The sequence below is a fragment of the Oncorhynchus mykiss genome, chromosome 17 (genome assembly GCF_057628025.1).
Source record: "Oncorhynchus mykiss isolate SJ-2025 chromosome 17, ASM5762802v1, whole genome shotgun sequence".
NCBI lineage: Eukaryota > Metazoa > Chordata > Actinopteri > Salmoniformes > Salmonidae > Oncorhynchus > Oncorhynchus mykiss.
Genome location: NC_143038.1, coordinates 61,281,677 through 61,306,497, shown reverse-complemented (window position 1 = coordinate 61,306,497; position 24,821 = coordinate 61,281,677). Strand labels below are relative to the sequence as shown.

The 24,821-nt window shown below is 41.1% G+C and overlaps 1 protein-coding gene and 1 long non-coding RNA gene across 38 annotated transcripts in view; one reads left to right on the top strand and one right to left on the bottom strand.

The window, feature by feature from the left end:
* LOC110494609 (band 4.1-like protein 1) overlaps window positions 1-24,821 on the top strand; it is a 180,855-nt gene that overhangs the window by 32,581 nt on the left and 123,453 nt on the right. The window lies entirely within an intron of this gene.
* Window positions 21,957-24,821, bottom strand: part of LOC149976104 (uncharacterized) — a 101,635-nt gene continuing 98,770 nt past the window's right edge. Inside the window, exons 1-4 of one of the 2 annotated variants that reach the window (XR_016488052.1) lie at window positions 24,507-24,621; window positions 24,033-24,075; window positions 22,199-22,316; window positions 21,957-22,082 (exon numbers count right to left, since the gene is read on the bottom strand). This is a non-coding gene — a long non-coding RNA (uncharacterized LOC149976104). Of the gene's footprint in view, window positions 22,083-22,198; window positions 22,317-24,032; window positions 24,076-24,506; window positions 24,622-24,821 lie in introns of those variants that run through there. The other variant, XR_016488051.1, reaches the window with a different exon arrangement.

Sequence of the window (24,821 nt, the reverse complement as noted above, 5' to 3'; positions counted from 1 at the left end):
GGACACAAAAATAAAGTTATGAAAACAATGTATAATCTACCTCCTCCGTCTCCTGTAATTTGAATAAACTAATTTCAATTGAATAATATCCCAAAAATGCTCAACTATCACTTTTCAACCTCTATCCAATAATGTCACCAACTCACCAAGCTTCTCAACACATAGAAATATGCTCTGCAGCACAACCGCAATACAACACAGTAGGTTTATTCTCTGATCCTAATCCTATGATTGGATGGACAACATGTCAGTTAATTTTTTATGTAACTAGGCAAGTCGGTTAAGAACAAATTCTTATTTACAGTGACGGCCTTTTCCCCAGCCCAACCTGAACGACACTGGGCCAATTGTACCCCGTACACTCCCAATCACAGCCAGATGTGATGCAGCCTGGATTCAAACCAGGGACTGCAGTGATGCCTCTTGCACTGAGATGCAGTGCCTTAGACTGCTGCGCCACTCACAAGTCCTTTTTCATACTGAAAAAGCTTTGATTGGTTGGAGGACGTCCTCCAGAAGTGGTCATAATTACAATGTAGGTCTATGGAAGGGGGCGAGGCCTACCCAGAGGAGGACAGAAGCTAGCTGTCCTCCAGGCTACACCATGGTGCTACCCCAGAGAGTGCTGTTGAAGTTACTATAGACCTTCATTGCAAAATAATGGGCTTTAATCAATTATTTGGTGACATATTCATATATTTAGGATAGTTTTATCTAAAAAGGATAACTTTTTTAGTGTTTCACAATTTTTATTTGTATCAAATTTCACTGAGGATGGTCCTCCCCTTCCTCCTCTGATGAGCCTCCAAGCGGGCTGTCATGTGCCTTTTACTGAGAAGTGGCTTCCGTCTAGCCACTCTAACATAAAGGCTTGATTGGTGGAGTGCTGCAGAGATGGTTGTCCTTCTGGGAGGTTCTCCTATCTCCACAGAGAAACTCTAGAGCTCTGTCAGAGTGACCATTGGGTTCTTGGTCACCTCCCTGACCAAGGCCCTTGTCCCCCGACTGCTCAGTTTGGCCGGATGGCCAGCTCTAGGAGGAGTTTTGGTGCTTCCAAACTTCTTTCATTTAAGAATTATGGAGGCCACTGTGTTCTTGGGGACCTTTAATGCTGCAGACATTTTTTGCTACCATTCCCCAGATCTGTGCCTCAACACAATCCTATCTCGGAGCTCTATGGCTTGGTTTTTGCTCTGACATGCACTGTCAACTGTGGGACCTTTTTTAGACAGGTGTGTGCCTTTCCAAATCATGTCCAATCAATTGAATTTATCACAGGTGGACTCCAATCAAGTTGTAGAAACATTTAAAGGACGATCAATGGAAACAGGATGCACCTGAGCTAAATATCATAGCAAAGGGTCTGAATACTTATGTAAACAAGGTATTTCTGTTTTTATTTTAATACATTTGCAAACATTTTGAAAAAAACTGTTTTTGCTTTATCATTATGGGGTATTGTGTGTAGATTGATGAGGATATATATATATATTTTTAATCAATTTTAGAATAAGGCAGTAACGTAACAACATGTTGAAAAAGGGATGGGGTCTGAATCCTTTCCTAATGCACTGTATAATTGACTTCAATATACCAATAGGTGTGAGTGCCTCACCGTTATAACTCATTAAAACGCACGTACTTCTTATGATCTATAATTCAGACCAGACACCCCCGTCCAGGGTAAGGTTTCATAATTCCATTTCAGACATTTTGTTCCTCATAAACGGGGAGATTTTACTGGGGCTATTAGAGCTGAGGTTAAGTGTCTTGGTCAGGAGCAGGTCAATACTGAACCACTGAGGACGTCAGCCCGTAACCATTATATAACTTGCTCTTGAACATGTAGGCTTCACTAAAACTCTGTTAAAGGATTACAACTGAAACAGAGTGATGTGATTTGATAACAGTGTGCGTGGCAATCCTGATTGAGCAGTAGACTAACAATAATATTTTTAAATAACTTCTCTTCCACGCTTCATATCAACTCAAAACTGAAACGGGTGAAATTATTTGATAACATTATTGTAGTTTAATTGTGTGACTTTGACAATTGTGATGTGTATAGCAGTCAATGATTAGGGGAGTTGTTTGTGTTGTTGTGCTCACCGATGCACTCAGGTTGTTATCAGCAGTTGGAGAAAACAGAGCTCTCAGTTCTCCTCAGCACCTGCATGCAGAGCTAATATAAACCACTCAGTCATGTAGAGAGCCCACACAGTGTTGTGTTATGAGTGGCACCCTATGGATGAATCACTGCAGTTAAGTCAGTGTAGATACGTAAGTACTAGTAGTCTTTAGGTCAGGTGAATTTACCCTATACATTGTAAAGCCCTTTGATCAACTCAAAAAGTGTTAAGAGCAATTCCACGTATACAGAGTGATGCTGAGACTCAGAGTTTTCACTTTAAAATGTATGTCACATAAAAACCAATTGCAAACCAATCATTGCAAAGGTAAACAAACCATACAAATGTGTCATGGACTTCACCAGTGACATTATCAGATCCAGATTCACGCTGAATGCGGAACGAAAGAGCTCGGTTTGTTTTTGAAGATTTCTGAAAAAGTTTTCTTGAAAAATGTTTGTTTACTAGTCTACCTGCCTACCTATTTAGCCTCAGTTGCTAGGACTGCTACTATATGTCCCAGGATACTGCCAAACCGCAAAGTCTGAAGAGCTACTGCTTGGTGAAGCAGCTAGCCTAGCTTCTAGCTATCAAGCTAGCCAGGTTTCCTTGAAAGTTTGAACATGGCTAACCGTGTTGCGGGCTCTTGTGACTGGGACCGCGGATAGTCCCGGGCTTGTGGCTGTTTAAATCCCTGCTGTTGGTTGCTGTTTCCATCAGCCCTGCTGGCTGGAATTGTGTGGAGTACCAGCGTTAGCCTACGTTGCTACCATGACAAAGATCAAAGCCGGTGGGAGTACCATCGAAGACAATGGTGTCTCTCTTTCACAGGTGACGGATCTTATAAACAAACAAAAAGAGTTCTACAAGAAAATAGCTTCAAGTGTTGTGCCCAAATACTGGTAGAGTCAACTAAAGAATGAACCATCTGACCAGAGAGGTCCAGGACCTGAAGAATAGTTTGCAGTTCTCCCAGGGTCAGCTCACTGAGTTTCAACCGGATAACAGCAAGATGACATCAATCTGTAAGTCATTTAGAAAGGACATCAGTTCAGTATGTGAATCCATGATAACTCTGACAGAGAAATCAGATTATCGCAAGGGGCAATCAAGGCAGAACATTGTTGTGGACGGAATTGTAGAATCTCCACATGTGACCTGCACAGAGCCTGAGGACAAAGTGAGGTAAATGATCACTGATGAACTGAAGATGAACCACAGGAAAATTGAGGTGGAGAGTGCCCACAGGACTGGAAAACCCACCACCGGTCCAGGTGACAGGCTCAGGCAGATAGTGGTCAAGTTCCTAATGTTCAAGGACAAGGTAGCTGTTCTGGAAAGAGCCAAGAACTTGAGAGGAATGCACATATTCCTCAATGAGGACTATCCTGAAGCTGTGTGCCAGAGGAGGAAAGAACTTATCCCAGCCATGAAATGTGCCAGAGCGCGTGGGAACATTGCTTACATCTGCTATGACAGGCTCATTGTCCACTCTCCCACCCTAAAGCCTGGAAGGGATGAGGTAGCCAAGCTTGTGGGTTCACAGCATCAACCCCGCAGCACATACACACTTACACAAACCAACTGGTTGATGGACTGCTGAATGTTTTTTCTTGCTTTGTTTGTTCTTTTCCATATTAGGTCTATCTCTGATAAGCTACCCAGGAAAGGGTTAAAAATAGCCCAGGAGAGGACCAAAGTGCAGCGTGGTTAGTGTTCATCTTATTTAATAATAATCCAAACTGAACACTTCAAATGCCAAAACAACAAAGTGAAAACCGAAACAGTTCTGTCTGGTGCAGACACACAAAGACTGAAAATAACCACCCACAAAACACAATGGAAAACAGGCTACCTAAATATGGTTCTCAATCAGGGATAACGATAGACAGCTGCATAACGATAGACAGCTGCCTCTGATTGAGAACTATATCAGGCCAATCACAGAAATAGAAAATATAGAAAATACTAACATAGACTTCCCACCCCAACTCACGCCCTGACCGTACTAGATAAAGACAAAACAAAGGAATAAAGGTCAGAACGTGACAGTTGCCTTAGAAATAAGGTTCATGAAATCAATAACTTGTTAACATCAGACAACATTCATATATTAGCCATTTCTGAGACTCACTTAGATCATTCATTATTTGATTATACAACAGTACCAATACAAGGATATAACATCTATAGAAGAGACAAGAATTCCTATGGGGAGGTGTTGCTGTATATATTCAGAGTCATATCCCTGTAATGCTTAGAGAAGATCTCATGTCATGTGTCATTGAAGTGTTGTGGTTGCAGGTTCACCTGCCTCCTTCAAAGCCTATTATTTTAGGGTGTTTCTTTAGATCACCAAGTGCTAACAGTCAGTATCTAGATAAAGTGTGTGAAATGGTTGATAACAGAGTAGTCTATGTTCTGCATGACCTGAACATTGACTGCTACGCAACTAGTTGTCCTCTCAAGAGGAAGCTTCTTACTGTGACTAAGGCCTGTAATATGACCCAGGTTATCACTCAACTAACTAGAGTGCGTACCAATAGTAATTTATAGGAGATCATAGAAAAGGTTTTCTCTGGACTCTTTTGTTGAAGATGTAAAAAACAATATTTTGGTCTGATGTGTATGAGGAAGTGAATCCCAATGCAGAACTGAAAGTTTTGGTAAAATTATTCATGCCAATTGTTGACAAGCATGCACCTGTTAAGAAATGTACTGTGAGATCTGAGCCTTCTGTATTGATGATGAATTGAAACATGTTATGGTTCAAAGAAATGATGGAAAAGAGGTGGCATAGAGGTCAAGCTGCTCAGCTGATTGGTTCACAGACTGTAAAATTAGACATTTTGTGACTTAACTGAACAAAAAGAGGAAGAAGTTATATTACCAGAACAAGATAAATGACATAACATTGAACCATCGTATTTAAAAATAAAATATCTAATCATGAAAGAGAAGTATTGCTGTTTTTAATTTGGTCGAGTTTGTTTGGGAGAGGTAGAAAAACTATTGTTATCCATCAATAATGATAAGCCACCAGGTGTAGACAACCATGATGGGAAACTATTCAGAATGGGAGCAGACTGTATTGACACCCCTATTTGCTACATACAGTGCCTTACAAAAGTATTCATCCCCCTTGGCTTTTTTCCCATTTTGTTGCATTACAACCTGTCATTTAAATTGGATTTCATTTAATGGACATATTCAAAATAGTCCAAATTGAAATGAAAAAAATAAATTTAAAAAACAGAAAAGTGGTGTGTGCATATCTATTCACCCCCTTTGCTATGAAGCCCCTAAATAAGATCTGGTGCAACCAATTATCTTCAGAAGTCACATAATTAGTTAAATAAAGTCCACCTGTGTGCATTCTAAGTGTCACATGATCTCTCACATGATCTCAGTATATATACACCTGTTCTGAAAGGCCCCAGAGTCTGCAACATCACTAAACAAGGAGCACCACCAAGCAAGCGGCACCATGAAGACCAGGGAGCTCTCCAAACAGGTCAGGGACAAAGTTGTGGAGAAGCACAGATCAGGGTTGAGTTATAAAAAAATATCAGAAACTTTGAACATCACAGGGGGCACCATTAAATCCATTATTAAAAAATGGAAAGAATATGGCACTACAACAAACTTGCCAAGAGAGGGCTGCCCACCAAAACACGTTCGGTGTTCGCCAAAAGGCATTTGGGAGACTCTCCAAACATATGGAAGAAGGTATTCTGGTCAGATGAGACTAAAATTGAGCTTTTTGGCCATCAAGGAAAACGCTATGTCTGGCGCAAACCCAACATCTCTCATCACCCCGAGAACACCATCCCCACAGTGAAGCATGGTGGTGGCAGCATCATGCTGTGGGGATGTCTTTCATCGACAGGGACTGGGAAATTGAAGGAATGATGGATGGCGCTAAAAGGGAAATTCTTGAGGGAAACCTGTTTCAGTCTTCCGGAGATTTGAGACTGTGACGGAGGTTCACCTTCCAGCAGGACAATGACACTAAGCATACTGCTAAAGCAACATTTGAGTGGTTTAAGGGGAAACATTTAAATGTCATGGAATGGCCTAGCCAAAGCCCAGACCTCAATCCAATTGAGAATCTGTGGTATGACTTAAAGATTGCTGTACACCAGCTTGAAGGAGCTGGAGCAGTTTTGCCTTGAAGAATGGGCAAAAATCTCAGTGGCTAGATGTGCCAAGCTTATAGAGGCATACCCCAAGAGACTTGCAGCTATAATTGTTGCAAAAGGTGGCTCTACAAAGTATTGACTTTGGGGGGGGGGGGGGGGGGGGGGGGGGGGGGGGTGAATAGTTATGCATGCTCAAGTTCAGTTTTTTTGTCTTATTTCTTGTTTGTTTTACAATAAAACATATTTTGCATCTTTAAAGTGGTATGCATGTTGTGTAAATCAAATGATACAAGCCTCCCAAAAATGTATTTTAATTCCAGGTTGTAAGGAAACAAAATAGGAAAAACATCAAGGGGGGTGAATACTTTCGCAAGCCACTGTACAGTATTTAACAAAAGCCTAAAGGAGTGTGTGTGTCCACAGGCGTGGAAGGAAGCTAAAGTAATTCCACTGCCTAAACATAGTAAAGCCCCCTTTGCTGGCTCTAACAGCCGCCCAATCAGTTTGCTGCCTGTTCTCAGTAAACTGAGAGACTTGTGTTTGACCAAATACAATGCTATTTTTCAGAGAACAACTACTGACTTTCAGCATGTATATGGAGAAGGGCACTCAACTTGTACCGCACTGACTCAGATGACAGATGACTGTCCTTGTCTATCAGTGTATGAGTGTTTTGTTATTTGTCATGTTTTGTGTTTTATGTGGACCCCAGGAAAAATAGCTGCTTCTTCAGCAAAGCTAATGGGGATCGGAATAAACCAATAATAAAGCAATAAACTCTATGCACAAGGACTTCTTTTAATGATTTCCAATTAAATGTTACAAAAACACATTTACGTGAAGAACAGTGCAGATGCAATGTTTGTTGACAAAATGCGGCACAAACAGCACAGCCCGTCATTCTGTTACCGAACTTTGCAACAGAAAATCACATGGAAAAAACAAAAATATTTGTTGTCATTTAAGCTCAACGTCTGAAAACAGGTAATAAACATTTGTTGTCATTTAAGCTCAACGTCTGAAAACAGGTAATAAACATTTGTTGTCATTTAAGCTCAACGTCTGAAAACAGGTAATAAACATTTGTTGTCATTTAAGCTCAACGTCTGAAAACAGGTAATAAACATTTGTTGTCATTTAAGCTCAACGTCTGAAAACAGGTAATAAACATTTGTTGTCATTTAAGCTCAACGTCTGAAAACAGGTAATAAACATTTGTTGTCATTTAAGCTCAACGTCTGAAAACAGGTAATAAACATTTGTTGTCATTTAAGCTCAACGTCTGAAAACAGGTAATAAACATTTGTTGTCATTTAAGCTCAACGTCTGAAAACAGGTAATAAACATTTGTTGTCATTTAAGCTCAACGTCTGAAAACAGGTAATAAACATTTGTTGTCATTTAAGCTCAACGTCTGAAAACAGGTAATAAACATTTGTTGTTATTTAAGCTCTACGTCTGAAAACAGGTAATAAACATTTGTTGTCATTTAAGCTCAACATCTGAAAACAGTTTTCGCTTGTGAAACTGCAAAGTTTTCTTTGTAATGGCTGTTTTTAAAGTAAATGTTTTTTTGTAAAAAATTTATTGGAAATCGTTAGAAGTAGTCCTTGTGCATAGAGTTGTATGTTTTGTTTAACTTTGCAATCATTGGTTTTTGATTGGCATGCACTTTAAAGTGAAAAATCTGAGTCTCTCAGCCTCACGCTTTTAAGGTGGAATTGCCCTTATATATATCTAATCCATTATTAGTATTAATTGTATAGTTCCACAGTTTGAGAGCCTCCCATTCGTTCTGCTCTGCACACAGATATGTATGTGATTCTCTGTGATACATTGATTCTTAACATGAAAAAAGCCAAAGGGTCCTTGATAATTATGCATCATGATGTTGAAGCGTAGCCCTATGGTACCAGTCTGCTGATAAATATGCCTGGTGTTTTTTGTTTTGTTAAAGACTACCAATAATCACACTGTGTGACCCTGATTTATCCCACTACAGTAAAAGGTTAAACAAGACAATGGTTTACTGGATTGACAGTAAGTCTTAAACAGTTAGCTCTTAGGCTCGGTAGTAAAGGCATTGACTGGGTGACTCTAAGTTAGGCCTCTCTGTGTTTAGATGCCAGTCACATTGAGCTCCCTGTTCAGCCCCTTTACTAGCTCCCTGTCACTGACACCAATATCACACAGAGTCCCTTTAACTTCTTCTCAGCGATGCTCTGATCCTAATAAGGAGATGAATGGCTCTATACAAACAGGAGAGTGAGCCGAGCTGGGACTGGACCCATGCCCACTTCCAGCTTCTCCATCTAAAATCCTGTCTCTCTTCCCCCAGAGCCTCTCCTCTCAGACTTTCCCAGCCTCTCCTCCAGCTTCTCCCCCAGCCTCTCCCAGCCTTAGCCTCTCAGGCCCCAGCTCTCTCGGTAGAATGACCAGGTCCCATGTGGCTGGACTCAGGATGTAATAACTAGGGATATTAATGTAGCCCGACAAGGAAGGAGAGTGGACAGAGAGGGCGATAGAAGAGGGACTGAACTACTATCGCCACAAACACTTGTCCCCCATGACTCCCTGACTTTCTCCTTCCCAGGCAGACGGACCAAAACATGCTAAATGGTACCATTTGACAGAGAAAGCCGAGACTCTTTTTTCTGCTAAAACGGCTCTTTAGTGACTGTCAGCGAATGACAAGCTTCATGTAAGAAGTCATTGTTTTCATGTTTCCAAGAAAATGGGATAGAGTTCACTGTGACAATATTTTCATTTGGCAGTAGAGCATGTGCCAATCAGGGATAGGATGTCCCAAGGCATGCCTGTTCAACTGTCTCCCTCATACAGAAAAGTGCTCTTCTCTTTGTTGAATGTTTTATACGCTTGAGCTTTTTGTCTCTCTTAGTTGACATCTTCATTTCTTTTCATTTAAGATGCATTTGAAGAATGTGTGTGTGTGTGTGTGTGTGTGCACACAATTATAGACTTGCCAATGTGTGAAGTCTTAAATTATCTTTGAATGTGCCAGAAAGGAGAGGTGTGGAAAGGAGAGGTGTGCCAGATGAACACATTCATAGCAAGGGAAGTGTTGACTCATTGTATGAGTACAATGGCAACACAGCAGAGAATGATACAACACTGTACACACAGAAACAGTTAATATACTGTACTGTGCTTTTGAACTTTTCAGATTAGGTTCAAATAGTATTTATTGACACTGTTCTTGTTCTTCTGGTATTTTCACTTTTTAGAGGACAAAACTGTAAGCCTTCATACCTACATGTCTATTGACTATTGTTCTATACAAAAATGAAAATCCTTAATTCCCTCACACTCTGTGGTATGTTTTGTTATATTCTGGTTTCTCATCTCTATGGATTAGTCTAACATGCCATTGGCCCGAGCCTCACATGTCCTTCTCATTGGTACTCTTCAAAAGAGGTCCTTGAATACAGTAGCATACTGTACCATCAGGCTGGCAGACTGAATGTGTAGATCTTCTACTATTGAGTTGGTGAAGCTAATATAAGTGGACAGGCACCTTTAACTCCAGACCACATACCAGCAATTCATTCCATTCCCAGCCAAGACAACAGGGAGGCAGTCCTCCTGTGTGCTGTTTGTTTTTAGTGTTGGACTCAATGTAGCTTAAGGCTCCAACTGCCAGTGGGTATGTATGCAGATGCTTGAGTAAACACCTGCCTGTGGCCACTGCCTCTGTCTAAACTCATAGATGCTAGATTCTATCAACAATGGAGTAGTTACTGGTTTAGCCAGTAGACTACATGTATTTGTGATTCCTGTGAAATTATGTTGTGTATTGGTTGAGTGTACAGATGTAGGATATGAATTTGAGCCAGTTTGTTACAGCAGGAAAATAATCTTACAGAAGCAGGAAATATTAATTAGTATGTGGATTATAATGAATGCACATTTTTGTAGGGGTTGATACATTTTTTGTAAAGGAAAATCAATTTCAAAGTGGAAATGACAAACTTTGGAAGCCATTTTAAACATCAAATACACTACAAGTTTTACATTTCCTGCATTGCTGGAAAGTTCTCCTGCGAATGGGTGATCTACAGCAAGGCCTTTGATCTCACACCGTTGCAATGAAACACCTTTAGAAATGATGTGTCCGACCAGAGATCATGCCATGGATTTGTAACTTCCATTCCAGGCGTAGCCAGGGGATAAGATACCATGAGACTCTATCCCAGGCCCAAGATCACTCCTGTGGCGTCCCCCAGGGCACACAGCTCGGTCCAATTGTATTTTTGGCTCACGTCAATGGTGCATCAGAGGGTACCCTATCCAACTCCTGGGCCTTTGTCATTGACCTAAACCTCATCGAATCAAGACCAATATGTGACACTTCCACCATACAGCAGGACCTCAACCAACTAGCTGACTGGTCAGAACAAAACAAGATGAAGCTCAAACCGACAAAGTACAAAGTCATGTACACCTGTTTCAACCACAATCATGACCCACCTCAGCCATTATCCATCTCCGGACACACATTTGAGGTGGTGTCCTGCGCCAAAGCGCTCATTGTGACATTCCAAGGCAACTTAAAATGGGACACACATCTCAGACATTACTAGGGCTGTTGCGGTGACCGTATTACCGCCACACCGGTGGTCATGAGTCATGAAGGCAGTCAATTTCCACGTCACTGTTTAGTCATGGTAATTAGGCTTCTCCAAAATCTGATGCTGCTGATGTTCATTAGTAACCTAGCAAACTTGCTAACTGCCTGGTACTCAGCACTCTAATGTCCCTCTAATCGCTCTGACATCAATGCAAATGTATTCGAAAATCGAATCAAACACTTAATGAGAGCCCATGCTTTGTGTACACTAGGCCTACTATATATTTTTCTCAACTTTCCTAATATTAACCACATTGTTTATCTTTACAACAGTATTATAGCCTACCTGTCTGGCATGAAAATAAACCACGAGGAAAAGTGTCCTCCATTTGCTATTTAAGTGCATAGATTACATGTATGTTTTCCCGCTGCCCTTTTCGAGACAAGTGCATGATAATGGTCCATTCTAAATCAAAACAGATTTCCCACATATATTATTTAGTATATGTGAAAACAAGATTAAATCATGAATAGTCTGATGGGTGACAATATTAGCCTATCACTTGTGAATTATACATTATCACTTGTGAATGATGCCCAGCATAAGAAATTACCTTTTTTTTTCAACTGTTTCTAATCATAGTTGCACATCTCATGTAGCCTAGCCCATAGGCCTATATACGTTTTGATAAGGTCTGTATCACAACTAGAGTGGCCAATAACTTCTTACAATTAAGCACATTAATCCACTTTACAAGGGGTTTAGAGCCTAACTGGCATACATAAGCAGCGCATATGTTTCAAGATTGGGGAAGACAATTTTCACAATAAAAATGCACCTTTTATAATAAAAGCATTTCATGCATAATCAAATCAAATCAAATCCAAATCAAATGTATTTATATAGCCCTTCGTACATCAGCTGATATCTCAAAGTGCTGTACAGAAACCCAGCCTAAAACCCCAAACAGCAAGCAATGCAGGTGTTGAAGCACGTTGGCTAGGAAAAACTCCCTAGAAAGGCCAAAACCTAGGAAGAAACCTAGAGAGGAACCAGGCTATGAGGGGTGGCCAGTCCTCTTCTGGCTGTGCCGGGTGGAGATTATAACAGAACATGGCCCAGATGTTCAAATGTTCATAAATGACCAGCATGGTCAAATAATAGGACTGGGACAGGTAGCACGTCCGGTGAACAGGTCAGGATACCATAGCCGCAGGCATAACAGTTGAAACTGGAGCAGCAGCATGGCCAGGGGTACTGGGGACAGCAAGGAGGTAGTCCTGAGGCATGGTCCTTCGGCTCAGGTCCTCCGAGAGAGAGAGCATACTTAAATTCACACAGGACACCGGATAAGACAGGATAAGTACTCCAGATATAACAAACTTACCCTAGCCCCCCGACACATAAACTACTGCAGCATAAATACTGGAGGCTGAGACAGGAGGGGTCAGGAGACACTGTGGCCCCATCCGATGATACCCTCGGACAGGGCCAAATCACATTTGTGGTCATTTTTGATAATGGTGTTTTCCTGCTAATGGAACATTTGCGCTTGTAGCCTACTGCCATGTGATCATTGCTGCGCTTATAATGTGAAGAAATATTTGTCCACACCAATTCAGCATCGTTCACATCCTCTTAAACTTTAGCCCCACCCAACTTTTTAAGAATTCACATGTGAGGCCATGTACTAAACAAGCAAATATTTCAAGACTAAAGGCTGGTTTATACTACGGGTGTGTTTGTAAATTCAATCTGGAGTGCCAGAATGCACTCTGGGCGTTTGTAAACTCAGAGCGTTGTCAGATTGTCCGTAAACTCAGAGCTTTTCGCTCTCGGAGTGTTCAGAGCGCACGCTGGACACTCTGGCCAAGGAGTAGGGTTGATCCGAGCATTCTGACCTTACAACAATAGTCAAGCACCCAAGCTAACTGGCTAATGTTGGCTAGCTTTCTAGTTAATTCCAGACAAAAATGAGGGAACAGCTCACTCTGACCATTTACTCGCCCTAGCAGAGCTGGTTAGGCGTTTTTTTTATGTTATCCAGAGCGTTGGTGACTGCAACTGTGCTGCTGGCAACAATTTAATTACGCTTTTTTGGCAACGGAATCGGAGTAGATAGCCAGCTACATTGTCGCAGTGACATCATTCTATTGAAATGGTTACTTGCATAGTGGAGTCTTTTGTTTAGACATGTAGCTAGCTAGCTAACTAAACAATGAACCATAATACAAACTCATACTGTTACTACCCCTGCATGAATCTGCAGGTAGCTAACCAACCAGGTTCAATGTTAGCTAACTAGCTAACATTAGGCTATAACTAGCAATGCAAATGGATCTGAGATAAGAATAATATTACTACACAGATCAAACACGTAACATTGGCGAGCCAGCCAGCTAACGTTAGCTAGCTAGCTAACAGTACACTTTAACTTAAAATGACTAAATTAGAAATTTGTAATATCTGAAAATGTAGAGCCTAGTTGGTTAGACTATATTACATGGATGGACACTTCTCACTCTCTGTCACGGATGCCATGGTTGCCTTAGTTTGAAGATGTAATCCGGACAGAGGTGTTTTATACATGTTTTATATGTGTTCTCTTTTCGACTCCATCTGCATATTTGCAATCAAATGCCAGTATTATCTCCATCTCCTTAGCTATTATACTCTAATTCCAATGTGCATTCCATTGATTTCAAAACTCGGTCCTCCAGAAAGTGGAGAGCAACACCTTTGCAGTTCTACTATGTGATATATTTAAACAAAAAACTGCAGTAGAAAGAATTACCTACACATACTGACCAGCTCATGTTATAGACAGAAGCGTACTACATGGCAGGCCAATCCAAACTCATTTCGGGCCATGTCCAGCCCATTCATTATCTCAGCCAATCATGGCTAGAGGGAAGGTTAGGCTTGTAATTTAACAATTTGATTCATATTTACAGATGGCATACAAGTATGTTAATAAGGCACATGAAAGTTCACATGTTCCAGAAAGCTTTTCTTCCCCCAAAAATGCATTTTGATTAAAAAAACAAAAAAAACATTCAAATGCCTTTCTTGTGAAGTAGTGACGTGCAACATATGCCTAGTTTCCTGAAACAAGTCACATATTGTCTGCTGGAAGGCTGACCTAGTCAGCCATAAGATCCTCCATTTCAAACAGCTTGCCTTTATGGATTCTTCATTCAGCTGATGGTGGAACACACACAAAAACATGCGCACACACACACGCACACACAAACTCACACACACACATGCGTGCATGCATTCACACACATGCGCACACACAAGCAGACGCACAGACACACAGACACACACACACAGACACACACACACACACACACACACACACACACACACACACACACACACACACACACACACACACACACACACACACACACACACACACACACCACCCTCCTAATAGCCTCAGGATGAGCCTTGGATGACTGTTTCAGCACCACCATACTGCTCATGTCAGTCTCTTCACCATTGGGAACGCTGTGAGCTATGATCACTGCTGCCATTAGATGGATGGAGGGTGCGTGGATCTCATTACACACAAGTCTCTCCCTCTTTCTTTCACTGTCCCTCTTCCTATCTTCTTGGTCTTATCTTCTGAATTAATGCTGATCAGATGGTATCTCTGCCTCCAAGCTACTTCCTTGCCAAGCCTATGGGCCTATGAAGAAGTGTGAGCGTGTGTTTGTGTTGTGTGTGTGTTTGTGTGTATATCTAAGTGTGTGTTTGTGTTTGTCCAGTGGTACTCTTTCCCCTTCACGGACAAGGCCAACAGGACAATTAGCCTTTCACCTGATGTGCAGCGCCAGCACAACCGGCTCCTTTTATCCCAAGGGGCAGGCAGCGAGTCGTCCCACTGAAAGAGAGAGAGGGACAGAGAAAGAGAAAGAGAAAGAAAATGAAAGGTGTGTTTGTTTTGGTTGATAGTTGCCCTTTCTGGTTCCATGTGTTTCAGTGTGTCACAGGGATGTACAATAGTCCTTTGTTCCCAGGTGTTCCCTGTCCTGCCTGCCCTGGTATTACAGCTCTGACTGAGGAGTGCTGCAATAGAGGTCATGTTCAGAGGTGTGTGTGTGTGCAGTGTTTTCCACTGGCGCCAGCTGTCGGCTATACCGCGCCCTCTCACTAGAAGGAACGATATGCATCGAATAGCGATCTATTGATAGGACAGGCGCCTGTTAGTTACAAAATGAGCGATGACCGGGAAACACTGTTGATGCTTCTTCGTCTATGTGAGTTAATTTGCATGTCCCGTATAATGTGGTAACGATGAGTCGAAATCCACTTAGCCTATTGTTTTCTGGCACATTAATTTATTTTATTTAGCGTGTTTCATATGCAGCCATGAAGTGCTGACGCATAGGCTTACCCGATGACCAAACCGGCGCCACACGTGTGTCCGCGCGCGCATGTTGAGTTTATCTATCCCCACAAGACACGTTCATGACACGCAGCTGTGAACCAACTGTGAACCAACTATATTAATTTGGGGAGAGCTCGAAACATATATGAAACATTCATGGACATTTAGCTAGCTTGCTGTTGCTAGATAATTTGTCCTGGAAGATAAACATTGTGTTGTTATTTTACCTGAAATGCATATGGTCCTATTTCTGCTGGATCTTTGTAGAATATTTACCCATTTTGAGTCACACAAAATCATGTGTACTCCGACTATTAATCCACAGATAAAAAGGGGAAACCTGGTTAGTTTTATTTCGTTTTCTTTGATTAAGCTCTCATCATCATTAATATAATACTTTATTTACAATGTATGAATAAAACTTACGGTTTCTTTTTCTTTTCTTGTTTTTGGCAAAAAGTAAACATCTAGAGAGTCTCAGTATTGCCCAACCCCCCCTCCTTGCGAGTGAGGAGTGCCGGTGGAGCATCATGTCTCAGCTTCCTAAAAGAAAAATCTAGCTTCCAAAAACTAAAAAGAAATTTAAAGAAGACAGGAGAGAGAAAAGAAAGAGCGATAGTATGTCACACAATTTTTCACAAAGGAAGGTGGGTGTAGTCCATGAGAGGTAGAAATGAACCTGATAGCTTAGTCCATAGTAAAATAGGCAACTTTTGCTCCCCTAACATTAGAGTGTTTACATTTCGCTCCTCTTTTAGCCGACATTTAATCAATGCAGGCAAACTTTTATCAAGCTATTCATGCTAAATTGGTGTCTGGTGCCAGGCCCAACAGATGCAGCTTCCGGCTCAGCAGCCCTGTCTCCCCATACCCCTGAACCAGCCCTACTCCCAACTGAAGAAGGAGGTGAGCAGCATTGTGTTGAATGACATGTCATTTGGCATAATTGCAAGTACTGCAATGCATTGAGGACAGGAATGTGATTCTTCAGTCAGGAAAAATGTCCCTTGACACAGAGGCAGCCAATATCAGAGCCTTAAAGGAAGAGATGCAGGCTCTTAGAGATGGATGGGAGTCTCCTGTCTGAAGCAACGCTGATTGCTAAGCAAATGGATGTTGCACCGCAATTTTGCAAGGAACAAAGCCGCCAGAGGAAAGGGAAGAGATTCCATGATGAGACTTTTCAAGAGGAGCCAGCTCAGGACAGTTCAACAATGGTGTTTCGGAACAGTGTTTTTTACTGCTATTGACAACATCATAAGTGACTTGGACACTAGGTTCCACACCACTGCAAAAATGGTAGAATTATTTTCTGCTGTTCTGAAAGTTGGGCAGATTAGTGAGGATAAAGTCCCTTCTGTGTGCCAACCACTGATCATGAACTATTCCAGAGATCTTACACCTGAGTTTCATAATAACTTGTCCCCTCTTGGTCTCCTGAATGCAATTTGTAAGATGCAGCTGCAAAGCATTTTTGGAAAAGCATGCATTGCTTTACGTATATTTTGCACACTGCCTGTGACTGTTGCTGGTGGCGAGAGAGCTTTCAGTAAGCTAAAACTGATGAATAAAACTATTTGTCCACTATGTCCACTATGTCCCAGGACAGGCTTTGCAGTCTTGCCATGCTGTCCATTGAAAGTCAGTTAGCTAGAAAACTGGACTTCAAAGACTTGATCAGTGACTTTGCTAGCAAGAAGGCTCGGCGCTGGGCTCTTGGTGGGTAAGGCTGAGCAAGGGCCAGTGAATACTGTTAAATGGCATGGCTATGGATATTGGATCACTACGCACATGATGACCACAGACTGAGAACAAGACTGAGAACAAGATATATCTCAAAGTAATGGCTGGATTGCCATAAAATTTGTGGCGCACAGTCAAGACCCCAAGTGGAAGAAACCTATTGATTTGGTGACCTCTTGACCTTTCCTCTAGCGCCACCATCAGGCCTTTTCATTTCCATTTTGTTTTCCATTTTCCATTTCCACTTTTACAGCTGCTTATTGTCTAGTTGGTATGTATACTTAGTTCAAAAATCTGCTGCTGATTTTATTATTTTGTTTGTTATATCATTCTATAGATGATAATGTTAATTTATTTTAATTGAAGAGGTTAATGTATATTTAAGTTATATTTATTTTAAATTGTTCATTAATGTTAAGAGAATTTTCCATGCAAGAATTTTACCATGAATATTACATTTACACTGTAAAAGATGGCCTTTAGCACATTTCAGTCTGGCATCAAATAGTGAATTCCACTGTATGCAGAATGTTGCATGCATGTCCGCACAGTGTTATATTTTCACAGCTCACTGTCAGTAAATATCGTATAGTAAATATTGGACTATAAGAGAGTTGCAAGCCTGCAAGGGTAGAGTTATTTAAAGCTTTGAATGGGTCGATTGGGTTCTGGAGGTGTGTGGTTACAGCAATTGGGCAGGGTTGGTGTGGCCTGTGGTGGTGGTGCCCAATGTTATATCTTTTCATGGGGCCCAAAATCCCTGCACCCCTGCTTACACTGGCCTTACATGAGACATGCATCACACACAGCCTTTAGTTATAATTCTGCATGTTTCTTATTGAAAAACAGCCTGTTGAAAATATCAGAGATGATTAAAGAAAACAGAAACTCAGTCCTATAAGCAAGGAGATAGTTAATGACGATGCAGGACGGTATGGAGAGAAGTGGCAAATCACATCCACCACACAAACGCACAACTCATTTGTATATCCTCTGACATACTGTATCTCAGTAGGATGAAATAGTAACTACCATCAATCTGAATGTGGATCATCACTACTCTACACACATAAAAAAGCATTTTGTGAACTAACACTCGCACTTGACTTTTTCTACCTCTTAGTTGATAGCTACTTTATTGAGAAAGAATGTACTTACTATGACTGTGATATGTGATTTTCTCACCTAGGTATCTTGAGATGAATTCACTAACTGTAAGTTGCTCTGGAGAAGAGCGTCTGCTAAATGACTAAAATATGTAACTACGATATGAGAGATCAGAACATTGGAAACACTAGCGTGACTTGACTAGCAGTTTGTGCCCCCGAGTCAGGTCTTGGATAATTTAGTAGAACCTTAGTGAGAGGCATTATGGGTAGCATGTTGGCCATGACTTCACCCCCGCCCGTCCTCCCTACCCTCCCTCTCTCCTCCACCCTCCAATCTGACTGTGAATCATCCCTCATTCAGATCAGATTGATGGTTTTATAACTGACAGCATTTCACTAAGGGTTCCAATTACCTGGGAATCAGGGCCGGCATACTAAACAGGCAGGTATATGTGAGAGGGTTGTCTGCTATCGATTCCCTCTGCTCTGATCTGACAAGCAGCCCATGTAGGGAAGGGGGGAGGGTGCGCCGATGGCCATACTGATATGCAGGATCAGGATTAGTGAGTTTTAAGCTGTGTTGGGGCCCTGTGAGTGGTGTATTAGGGTTGGTCCTCCCCTGCCTGTGTGCGTGTGTCTACGTGTGTGTGTGTATGTGGGCTAAACTGCTATAAACTGAACCAAACGGGTTTATTTTGGAGCTGGTTTGGTGTGTGTGTAGTCTGTCTCTTACTGCACAGTTGGTCTGTAGCGGAGGGGATGGTCTGGATGAAGGTCTGGAGAGACAAGGTCAGCCAGGCTATCAGTAAGGCCCCTGGGGTGGAGGTACTGTTCCATGAGTAGCACTTTGTGGAACAGCTTGTTGGCTGTGAAGCAGTCAGCTCCCTATTCTGCCGGAGAGCTCACACACACACGTATCAATATACACACACACACACACACACACACACACACAGGCCCTTTGCCGCAGTGACGCATACCCCCAGTGGAAGGAGAGGTGCAGACCATGAGATGAGCCTCCACACACTTTCTCTCTTTAGAGCCTCCACACACTCTCTCTCTCTCTCTCTCTCTCTCTCTCTCTCTCACTTATAAACACACAACAATGTTTGTGTGTGTGTGTGTGTGAGTGTGTGTGTACATGGTGCCTGTTTTAGAATTCGGCTGCACTCACTGTTTGTGTACATTTGAGAGCTCCCATGTGAGAAGCTGCAGTACTGTAGGTGTGAGTCTGTTGAGAGGCTGTGAATATGCTGGCTGGCCCAGTGTGAACTATATGACTCAATCTCAGTGTGAGATTGTTATGCAACAGCGAAACCTTCAGTATGGTCTGTATTTATCTTTGTCTTTGCGCATGGATTCGTGTAGCCTATCTGGACACCTTTGGTTTGTGTGTGGGGGTGTTTGGGTGAAACAGAAAGACATGGTCTCCTGCTTAATAAGGACATGATTAGGAGGGAGCTGGCTGGCACTTGTGCAAAATATGTGTGAGTTCAGTCAGTCACTGCTGTGAGAACAGGGTGGGCTCTGAGTCTGGGGAATAGGGCCTGCTCTACGTTGACACACCAACACACAGAGCCAGTAGATATACTGTAAGCTAGTAGAGTGTACACATCTTTCACACTGCAGGGGATGAATGTCAATAAAAGTACAATCACTTGTATTTATACATGTTACACAGCTAGCTCAAGGACACCTGCCTCGTTTCACCATGCTGCTGCTTCTAGTGATGGATTTTTACTTGTCTAATGTTAGATACTACTGTGATATACTACTGTGAGATACTGCTGTGAGATACTGCTGTGAGAAACTACTGTGAGATCCTACTGTGAGATCCTACTGTGAGATACTACTGTGAGATGCCGGCAGCTGTAGTGGAGAGTATTATTGTCCCATGGCACAGTGCTGTTGTTATTAGGCAAACATCAATGAAAACAAAACATATTTCGGTACATTTTTTGTTATTCTCATTCTGTTGAAACGTTTTACAGTTTAAAAACATTTCTTCAGGAGTTTTTCTAGAATACATAATTCTATTATGGTTAGACATGAATGTAAAGTACGGTATATGGCTTTGGTAAGACTGAATGTACACATTGTAGTTATTGTAGTAAACTAAAACTGAAACTAAAACTAATCATGAAAAAACTATTTAGTAAACTGAAATAAAATAATTAACAAACCCTTTTGAAAAACTAAAACTACACTGAAACTATTGTCTTTGACTAAAATAAAATACAAACCATCATGAATTATGTTCAGTTTCTGTTTTTTGTGGGGCAAAAATTGAATGTGGAGTGTTTCTTTTTATGGGGCTTTCAAGCTTCTGATGGGTCACATTGAGATTGACTTTATAATATAAAGGTAGATTCAGCGGGAAGATGTTGCCACGAGCAGCACCACAGATATTGGGATCGTTTGAGTGGTAAGGCTAAAGAAACCGACTAGACGAAAGTCGAGGAGTGAAGTCGGGGAGGTGCATCTGCGACCACTAATGTGGTTTTCCAACAGCAAGGCTCAGTTCAACATGGCAGTTTTGCCATGGTTTATAAAAAGAAATAAATTATAATGTCGAAATAAACATGTCTCCAACCCCTATATAACACACTCACTAACAGAAATCATAATATAATATTGTGTCTGTACACATTGTACAATCAATTAGTGAGAGAGAGCCTCCTCAAATATCACATTTATTTGCATATATCTACTGCACACATAAATCACAGCAAATTTGTTCCTGTTTCATTCATGTCTCTGGTCATGTTCGCGTGCGTCAAACAAAAACACCCTAATGATTGGTTGACAGTAGAGCCTCCCAAGTCGGTCAGTTTTTATCCCCAGAATGCAACAAACTTTGAAAGGTGTTAGTCACCAACTTAACAAAAGTGATCAGCTCAAACCCGCCTACTGAGAAGAGCATGATGCAAGACTTTGCTGCAGGGGAGTTTAGCCTCGTGATTAAGCGCTCCTGCTTGTTGCTGAAGTTGACCCACTACTACAGTTTAAAAAATAGTCAAGGGGATCTGAAAACTAACTGAAACTAAACTGAATTTCAAATAAAAATCTTCAAACTAATGGAAATAAAAACTAATATAAAAACACATCTATATTAACCTTGATGTACCGTATAGGGCTTTGCAGAAAGCTATTATGTAGTCTGAACTTAATTTAACCTTTCAAAAAAAGACTCAAAAGCTCTTGCAGTTTAATTACAGTTGCTTAAAGGGGAACAGCACCCGCTGATTAGGCCTAATTTTTTGGCTTGCTCCTCAAGAAATGCTGGCGGCTATGACCGAAGCCAAACGGGAGTTGGGGGTGTGGTTTGATGTGTGTGTTTGTTGGGTGTGTCCTTGCCTCCACCAAGACACACCCATCTGTCAGAACCTTTTCCCCCACTCAATCACAACAAACAAACCTCCTGCAGGTTGAGTTCAATAACTACAGGCAGATAGATGTATGGTGATATGCCGGAGGAGGCTTTGAATAGGTCTGTGACCTACAGAGTAATATGAGAAAAATGGAATGGCTGAATTTATGTTGATATTTTAAACTACGTGTTTTGATAACTTTCAAATGTAGTAACAGGTCCATGTAGATACATGTGCATCTTTCACATTTCATTGTCATTCCCAGCCAATACAGATACTGTGCCTATTGGCATTTTGTCTGGTGGGAATGGGGCTACCTTGGCAAACATGTCAGAGTGGTCATACCTTCCTGTGTGGTGTCCGGTATACAACAGGAGTTCCCTGATCCTGGTGCAGAATACACAGGATTTCTCCGTCCCAGTATTGACTGATAGCATTCAATTCAATAATAAAAAAAGACAGTACAAGTGAAAGTTGTGTCCAGTCAAATGTTTATGCCTTGTGCCAGGTCTCTCTCTATTCACAGACGTCAGCATCAAGTTTGTCTGTCGGTCAGGACTCCATCACATCATCTTGCAAGTGCTGGCTCAATAGATGCATCTGTGAACACATACACACATGGTCACTGTTCTATTACCAATGGCAGTTAGGATAGGTGATAGCTGACAAACAAACATATACTATGTTGAAGTTTGAACAGGTCAGACTAAACCTACTCAATTCTGGTCTCCCCATCGACGACCATTGGTGAGCAGGCTAGAGGTGAGGCCTTTGCCAGAGCCCCATTGATGGGCATGGCAGCTTAGATCGTCTCCTGGTCCCTCATCAAAGATACTGGTTGGTCACACACAAACACACACTCAGAGCACTGATTACATTATCAATGGTAGTTATGATTAGCATGGTGGAACCAACCTGGTCACTGCATTCACCTTTCTATTTCACTTCAGATATCATGATGTGTGAAGTGAAATAGGTAAACTCAGCAATCAGGCTGGTGTCACCAGGCTAGGCTATATGAGGTAAATTGGGACAAAACTCAACTGTCACCAACTTGATTCAAGTGTCCTCTCTGTTCCATTTATAGCCAAGTGGTAAATTGCATTTTGTTATAAAGAAAAGACAAAGCTTTTTGATAATGCAAATCTGAACCAAAATGACTACTAAGTGTATCTGCTTGGCTTGGTAATTAACCTACTAGTTTATCAAACCGGGTATTTTTTGTGCAACTTTTCACATAACACACATTACCGTTGTTGATGAAGCTGTCTGTGTCATAAGGGCAGTGACTCGGGTCAAGCTAAATCCAGGTTGTCACTAGTTACCACAGCCACAAAGTCATACAGGCTGCCTATTTCAACAATTTCTCTTCTTAAAATGTGATTTCAAGGGTTACTAACCGTAAACCTTTAGACCAAAAAGGACATTTTTGTTTTTATATATTTTTTACGATATAGTTAATTTAGACTTTGTGGCTCTGGTGGACACCCTAATTATATGCTTTACAGATGTAGACTGATTGTACCTCCAGATTGGATTAGATTCAGGCTGGTGACGCCGTTACGGTTTGTTGCTCCTATTTCACTGTATTTTCTGACTCAGACATGAGTTAGATAACATCATAACGGCATCCATTATTTTGTTTCGCCCTAGACAATACACTTGAATGACCTACGAACTAATTTGCAAATCTGACTTGTAGGCTAATATTAGCTAGCCTGTAGCTAGATAGCTAGCCTGCCTTGGTAGTATTATGAAATGATTACTTTACATAACCAGCAGTATGTAAACAATACACAATATCTAAACAATACACAAACTTATATGAGCTACAACCTAACTAAGTTGTAATGATGTAGCTATAGCTAGTTAAGTTATCTAGTTAGCTATGCTAACGTTAGCTCAAATGTTAGTTAGCCTGCCTCGCTTTATCAAAAGATAGCTACCTACATAACCAGCAATAACGTTAGCTGTACCTATTTCACTGGTCATCCCCAAAGCCAACAGCTCTTTGGCCACCTTTCCTTCCAGTTCTCTGCTGCCAATGACAGGAATGAATTACAAAAATCACTGAAACTGGAGACTTATATCTCCCTCTCTAACTTTAAGGATCAGCTGTCAGAGCAGTTTACCGATCACTGTACCTGTACACAGCCAATCTGTAAATAGCACACCCAACTACCTCATCCCCATATTGTTATTTATCTTCTTGCTATTTTGTACCCCAGTATCTCTACTTGCACATCCTCATCTGCACATCTATCACTCCAGTGTTATGCTAAATTGTAATTATTTTGCCTCTATGGCCTATTTATTGCCTTTACCTCCCTACTCTTCTACATTTGCACACACTGTACGTATATATATATTTTTTTACATTTTTTATTTTTATTTTTTCTAATGTGTTATTGATTGTACCTTTGTTTATGTGTAACTGCTTTGCTTTATCTTGGCATGGTCGCAGTTGTAAAATAAAACTTATTTTCAACTGGCCTACCTGGTTAAATAAAGGTGAAATAAAAATTTAAAAAAATAAAACATTTACGTCACTTTTGTTTTGAGCCGATTTCGTCTTGGGCTTTGAACGGAGCACCTGGCACACGCCCGGGAGGCAGCCCGATTCCAAAACAAGTAAGGAAGACAATGAAAACATTGAGATAATCAATAACATTCTGTATATATGTTTTCACATAGAACCCTTGCAATATTAAAGTTGCTCCTATCTGAGACGCAGATGTCTCAACTAGGCACCTGGAAATGCAAATGCCCTACGCTAAATGCTAAATGTACTCGTTAAAACTCAAACGTTCATTAAAACACACATACAGGGTATTGAATTAAAGCTACACTCGTTGTGAATCTAGCCAACAAGTCAGATTTTTAAAATGCTTTTCGGCGAAAGCATGAGAAGCTATTATCTGATAGCATGCAACACCCCAAAATGCCTGAAGGCGACGTAAACAAAATAATTAGCGTAGCCGGCGCTACACAAATAGCAGAAATAAAATATAAAACATTCATTACCTTTGACAAGCTTCTTTCTTGGCACTCCTATATGCCCCAAAAACATCACTATTGGGTCTTTTTTTCGATTAAATCGGTCCATATATACCCAAAATAGCCATCTATGGAAACTGTGTAATTCAGAAAAAAACATTGTTTCAAAACGCTGCGTCATTTTTTAAAATTAAAAAAGTTGACGATAAACTTTCACAAAACACTTCGAAATACTTTTGTAATCCAACTTTAGGTATTAGTAAACGTTTATAATGTATCAAAAATGATCACGGGGCGATGTGTATTCAATAGCTCCACGTCTTGAAATCATGGTCGGAAATC